We start from the raw sequence: 6735 nt of genomic DNA on the forward strand, positions 1-6735 counted from the left end.
TCTTCCTTATTCCTCTTTGTGCCACTACTCTTCATCTTCATCCCTTTTCTTTGCCATGGCCACCATACTCTTCTTCTTCCTCCTATATTTCTGCCACATCTTTCCCGTCTCTCCCATGCTGCTTTGGTTCTTATCCACTCACTATCCCCCACCCAACATCACCACCCCCGCACACACATACACAGATATCCACCAAACACTCCGGCTTTCCCTTCTGACATTGATAAATGGAGACTTGCAGAGATGACAGCATCATTACTCATGTTCAGCAGCGACACCACCTAGGACAGAAAAAAAAACCGAGCGTAAGAGGGAGGATGAAGGACAGGATGGGAGGGAGATGGTGAGTGAAGGGGGTGGAGAAGAGAGGTTGCAGTTGGAGGTGTTTGCTACAAATGTTAACATCTCCAGAGAACACGATGTTGAGCTGTTCATTACTGATGTGAAAAGCAGAATAACTGTGAACTGTAGCATCTGAGTGGTTGAAAGTAATCAGTTACAGACATCAACCAAATAAAGCTGCAAGAAACTAATATGTTCTTTGTCAAGAACTCTTTTAATTGGTCACTTAGTGTATAAATCTCAACAGTAAAGCATCTGTCAGATATCAACAGACATCAAAACAAACTTTTTAATATGAATTTTTAATAAGAACTATGTCTAAAAGCTGGATTTTTTTACCTTATCATCTTCAGCTCTAGTAGAGTGGCTTTGCATGATTTGCAGTTCAAAGTAATGCAGTTTATTTCAAACTCGTCCTTGGTGTGGCCTCACGTCCTACTTTGTATGAAAGAAGCTGATTTTCTCCTCCTTTATTAGGCTAACTTGCTGATTGGCTGCCCGTTATAGAAGTATAAACAGCAGGTAGGCGGAGCTTCACAGTTAGAGTTGTATGCCTGAAATGACCATATTAGGGATTTCCTCTATGGATTTGTGTACAAATCCACTCACCAGCCAGGGCCTGTCTGTTTCGAGTCTTGGTGTTCTTCCTGTGTGGTTTTCTCTCCTGATATTCTGCTTTACTTTTTGCTAGTGTCCTTGCAGCATGAAATGATACCTGCAGCCCTTTGAGTTGGAACAGGTAGTCCAGCTCTTCCAGGATAGCACATCCATACTTACCAGGAAGGTCCTCGGTAGGTGGAGCTAAGATGTAAGGAGAGGAATTTAGAATCTGGAAAATACAAATGGGGGTAGGGCTTCCCCATCATGTTTTTTTTATAAGTGTCTCTTTTTATTGTGTTATTCTCATTAATCCACCTTTCTCATATCACACTGCACATGCCCGATTCCTTTTATTGCATCTCAGTCACTCCCACCTGAGACGAGGAGGAGGAGCTGAGGAGGCGAGGAAGAAGCACGAGGAAGAAGCACGAGGAGAGAAGCGAAGGCAGCAGACGTTCAACAAGATGAGACATCCTCATTTTAAAGTGATGTCATTTAACTTTGACTAGTGCTGGATTTTATGATGTAACAGTGCTCAGTGCACTATATTTAAATTTAAAGCCATCTTAATTAAATTCACAAAAAGATTGTGCAACATGGAAAAATATTATGATTTGTTTGTTTTGTGAAAAGAAATTTTAAGAGTCGTCCTCCTTCGGTGGGTTGTACATTCCAGCTGTGCGCTTTACATCTTTTTCTCACTGAAGGTAAAAATACTTTTGCAAAGGATACACCAGAGCATCCTCCTGCACCCATCTTTCCTCTTTCATCTATGGGCATTTTAGGAGTTGAGACAACCGTCAGCACAACACACTGAGATTGATTTCTGGGTCACAGGCAGGAGGAGGAAGGACAGAGGAGACGAGGAGGCCAACTCAGAGAAGTGAGAAAAGCCTTTTGTCTCTTATTTTTTGATTCTACACACTTGCAATAGAGCAAAAAGTTCTCATGCCAGCACAAAATACCAAAGAAAGTGCCCACTTATTCGCAGGTCACACAAAAACAAAGAAGCAATAAAGAAATCATTTAAATGCCTCACTTTTTGTGGGAAAGTGTGGGGGTGTCAGCTTTGTTTTTGTGTTCAATGTCCATCAAAAAAAACAAAACAAACCAACTATATTTCAGATGGGTTCATTTCACCGAGCAGAAATACTCAGCCAGTAACCTCTGAATGAGCTTGCAACAGCTTCTCTAAACATTTACAGATTCATCCTCAGGCTGAGATTCAGGAAGTTTATTCATGTTGAAATTGTTGCTGCCCACCCTTTTGATACAAAAAGCACACAAAGGTCGAGAGTGAGTTTGTGGCTGGCTGATTGAATGCATTGTCTGGATGGGTTTTTTCACAGCATCAGGATAAAGAGAAAAACAGGTCAGGGGTGTCAAAGTGAGCTCAATAACAGTAGAAGAGCAACAGTAAGATAAATACTATCACATGTTTTCTTTTATGGCCAGTTAAGCATCCAAAATATGTCAGAAAAATAACTGAACTGCATGATTCAAGTAACAGCTAACTACATTTTAAAATATACTTTTATACTAACAGGACATTATACAATAAATCTTTTTTCCCCCCAGAGCTGTTTCACCGTCACCCACATTTTAGTTTCACAGATAATCTTCTATTACACATTTAATATGTATGCCATCTAGTTCAAGTGGATTTAACTCATACTTAATTTAGTCATTTTTCCATCCTCAACACACATACTTAAAGCCTGCTTAGAATAAGTATGTACTATGGATTAGAGGCGCACTGTTAATTTAAGGTCTTCACACAATAAGAAGTGAAAAGAAGTGTCTGTATTGGGGGGTCCATTTTCCAAAAAGCTAAGACGCTGGGTCAGATACAAAGAAGACTTCAATAATGTGCAAAACCCATCAAAAAGACATCTAAATGGCGCGTACCAGTCAAGGTTAACATCTGTTTAAAAAGCAGCATATACCTTTTTAAAAATACTTTTTATTTGGCTGTGAAATGGTAAATAGTTCTATATTTTGGTTTCTGTTTGTTTTTTTATTGAAGTTCTAGTTTTTTAATTTTTGTTGTACCGACTTTTGGAATTCTGTTTTGGCCGCCCCTCCCCGAGCCTGGTTCTGCCGGAGATTTCTTCCTGTTAAAAGGGCATTTTTCCTTCCCACTGTCGCCAAAGTGCTTGCTCATAGGGCAGGGGTGGGCAATTCCAGGCCCCGAGGGCCGGTGTCCTGCAGGTTTTAGATCTCACTTTGGGTCAACACACCTGAATCACATGGTTAGTTCGTTACCAGGCCTCTGGAGAACTGCAGGAGCTAATTTAGCCATTTAAATCAGCTGTGTTGGTTCAAGGACACATCTAAAACCTGCAGGGACACCAGCCCTCAAGGCCTGGAGTTGCCCACCCCTGTCATAGGGGGTCATAAGATTGTTGGGTTCTTCTTATTGTTGTAGGGTCTACCTTAAAATATAAAGTGCCTTGAGGTGACCGTTGTTGTGATTTGGCACTGTATAAATAAAACTGAATTGAAGTATCATGGGAGTAATGTTTGACTTTAGCTCTTGCTGTATTATTCGAGTCCTGGTTCCTGTTGTAAGATATCTTCGAGTCCAAAAAGAACCTTTTAAGCTTGATGTCATGAGCATTAATGACCGCACCCCAAATACAGCTCAAAACTTAGAAGATACCGCCATGTTTGAGCAATTGTCTTGTAAATATTTGGACAGGGACACAGTTTTTGTGACTTTGTCTCTGCACATCACCGCAGTAGATTTTAAAACAAACAATCAAGCTGTGATTGAAGTGCAGACTTTCAGCTTTAATTCAAGGGCTTTGAATAAAGTATTGTGTTAACTGTTTAGGAATTACAGCCCTCTTTATATGTAGTCCCTCATTTTCAGAGGTTCCACAGCAGACATGGAGACATAAGTAGATAAGTAAGTGATAAACACTTTGATGGCCAGTTGAGACCTGCTCCCTTGTTATTCTATGACAAATCAAGCAGATTAAAGATCTAGAGTTAATTCCAAGTGTCTAACTTGCATTTGGTAGCTTGTTTGGTAGATTTGGTTGATTTAAAATGCTCTGTGGTTGTGTACAGAGGCAAAATTACAACAACAACAAAAGTAAGATTAAGTTACAAAGTGTTTTGGGTGTTTGGAGGAGGTTATTCATCACAAAGTTAGAGTCACGTTATTTCTTCTTGCATTTGAAGTTTATTCATTGTGTTCCTTCCCCCTGCCTCAGCTATCTGTTAGTGTCTGTTTCCTGCCTCTGCTGTCATGTTCAGTGTGAAGTCTTCTTGTTTCTGCCCTCTTTACTTTGGAGGTTGCTTTTTGCTGTTTGTTTTTCTTGTTCCAGTTTGAGTAATGAAAATGCTGATTACAGCATTTAGGTGTGTACTGCAAAGGGTGGAAATACTTCAGTTTTCGGTGCATGGTCTTTTGCTTACTGTGTCTAAGTTAGTTTGGGCCTGTATACCTTTAGTATAGTGGAGAAATCCAAGGATTAAAAAATGAAAATTCTTTATGAGATGATGAGAGATGAGATAGCCTTTATTTGTCAGTTGCAGGTCTTTTGCCCAGGGAGTATAAATGTCTGCACTTCTTTTTATGTTAGATTTCTAAAGATGTAGGTAAAAAGCACCTAATCTCTTTCTTGGTTAGATTAACAAAGTGCAATTTCATTATTGCGCAGGGGAGGTGGTAAAAGGCCTCATGAACTCTCACAAATGTCTTCATCGGTCCTCAAAAATCGTCAGCGGCGCAGACAGCGAGTTAATTACAGCGCGTTTCCTCCTGTAGCCAAACGCTTCCAGACACACACCGTCAGCCTTGTGCACACTCCAGAGGCACTGTTATGGGCTCTAATCACAACGACAAATGAAGTGTCACAAAGAGTGGGAGATGAGTTAGAAGAATCATTCACTCTCTCCCCTCTCTGAGAGTAATAAGATGAAGAAATGTAGCCGGAGAAGTGTGGAGTGGAAAGACATATGGAGGGGAAGAAGGGAACAGGGGAAGGGATGGTGCAGAGCGAGAGAGAGAAAAGTGTGCGTGTCAAGTTGATAAATGTGGTAGCAGAAGACATTGTGGCGGTGGAGGAGTAGGAGGCCACCAGATAACAGCAGAGCAAGGCCCAAGCTGTCTCACACCGTGAATAAAGCACCCCTCTGTCGCACACGCAAACACACACAGATTTCTAATTACCTTCAGATGACTTTATCACTGTTTCATTGAGTTATTTAAATGAAAAACGTCGCACTGTGCAAAAGTGTTCTCTACGCCGCCCCAGCATGTTCAGGGTGTATAAATATATACGTGTACTTAATCACATGCTTAGTGAAGTGTCCACTCGCTCAGTTTTAAAGTAGCGCAGAAGTAGTCTGCTTGTTGGCAAATAGGCAACAAATTACGTGGCGGTGAGCGATGATAGGGCAATGATAGGTTTCGCCTCTTTTATATTCATTTGGTGTCCTCTAGTGGCTGAAATGGGAAGTGGCTCCCTTGTACGTTTGTCCACTTTGCCAACCTTTTGCACAGGACATTTATGTCACATCAGATTTTATCTGAAGCTTATCGCTGGAATGTTGCTGCCTTTCATGCTGTGCTGAGAAATTTTACGCACAAACATGTATTTACGTGTTGCTTAACCGTTTTTTTCTTCTTCAAACAAACAAACAAACAAACACTGTTTTGGTGGCTTTTACTGAATCTCCTTACTTCCGGTAACATAAGAAAAAACTGCGGTTTGGTGCTGTACTCAATGATGACTGGATATTTCTGTTGTCTTTGCGTTTATGTAAATAATTGTCCTTCTTTACTGTGTCTGAACTAAATTTATTTTATTAAATTTATTTTATTAAAAACAACTTCAGACCTAAAAAAATATGGATGCGTTTATTTGTATTGCACTTTTTTAAAAACAGACAGTTACAACTTGTTTGGATAAAACGTGTGTTAATAAGTGCACATATCCCAATGTGCCAACACACTTATGTTCCTTCATACATATCAGGGGTAGGCAACTCCAGGCCTCGAGTGCTGGTGTCCTGCAGGTTTTAGATGTGTACTTGAGCCAACACAGCTGATTCAAATAGCTAAATTACCTCCTCAGCATGTCTTGAATTTCTCCAGAGGCCTGGTAATCAACTAATCATCTGATTCAGGTGTGTTGACCCAGGGTGTTATCTAAAACATGCAGGACACCGGCAGTTGAGGCCTGGAGTTGCCTACCCATACAACAACATAAGCCAGGTGAGGGCTTTGCAGCTTATAAATGATGAAAAGAGTGGGGTAAACATGCACAAGGTGTGGCGGTGACAGAGAACAGATAGCAATATGTGATTCATTTAACTCTGGAAGAGCTTTGTAGGTCACAGTGCTTTTGCCTTTGCTCTAAACCAGGGGTGTCCAACTCCAAGCCTCAAGGTCAGCTGTGTTGGATCAAGGACACATCTAAAACCTGCAGGATACCGGCCCTTGAGGCCTGGAGTTGGACACCCCTGATCTAAAGCATTAACTATGCAACACACCAACCAACATACGTGACAAAAATGTTAAACTGCCAAAGCAAAAACAGGAAGGAAGCAACACTTTGTGTACCATTCAGCAACTGCCTTCTACAGGTTGAGTCAAATCCTCAAAGAGACAAAAATCAGAACTCAAAATCACAAAAAAGTTTTTATTGATCTAAAAACAACAACAAACACCAGTCAAGGACTTGGGCTTGCCAAGAGCTAACATACTAGTCCAATTTCCCAGCTCTGTTGAATACTGTACTTTTTGTCTTGTAAGTTGCCAAAACATTTGGAAAATAT

The sequence above is a fragment of the Rhamphochromis longiceps genome, linkage group LG6, assembly GCF_057381845.1.
Source record: "Rhamphochromis longiceps isolate RC_006_pf linkage group LG6, R_longiceps_female_GT1.1, whole genome shotgun sequence".
NCBI classification, from domain to species: Eukaryota; Metazoa; Chordata; class Actinopteri; order Cichliformes; family Cichlidae; genus Rhamphochromis; species Rhamphochromis longiceps.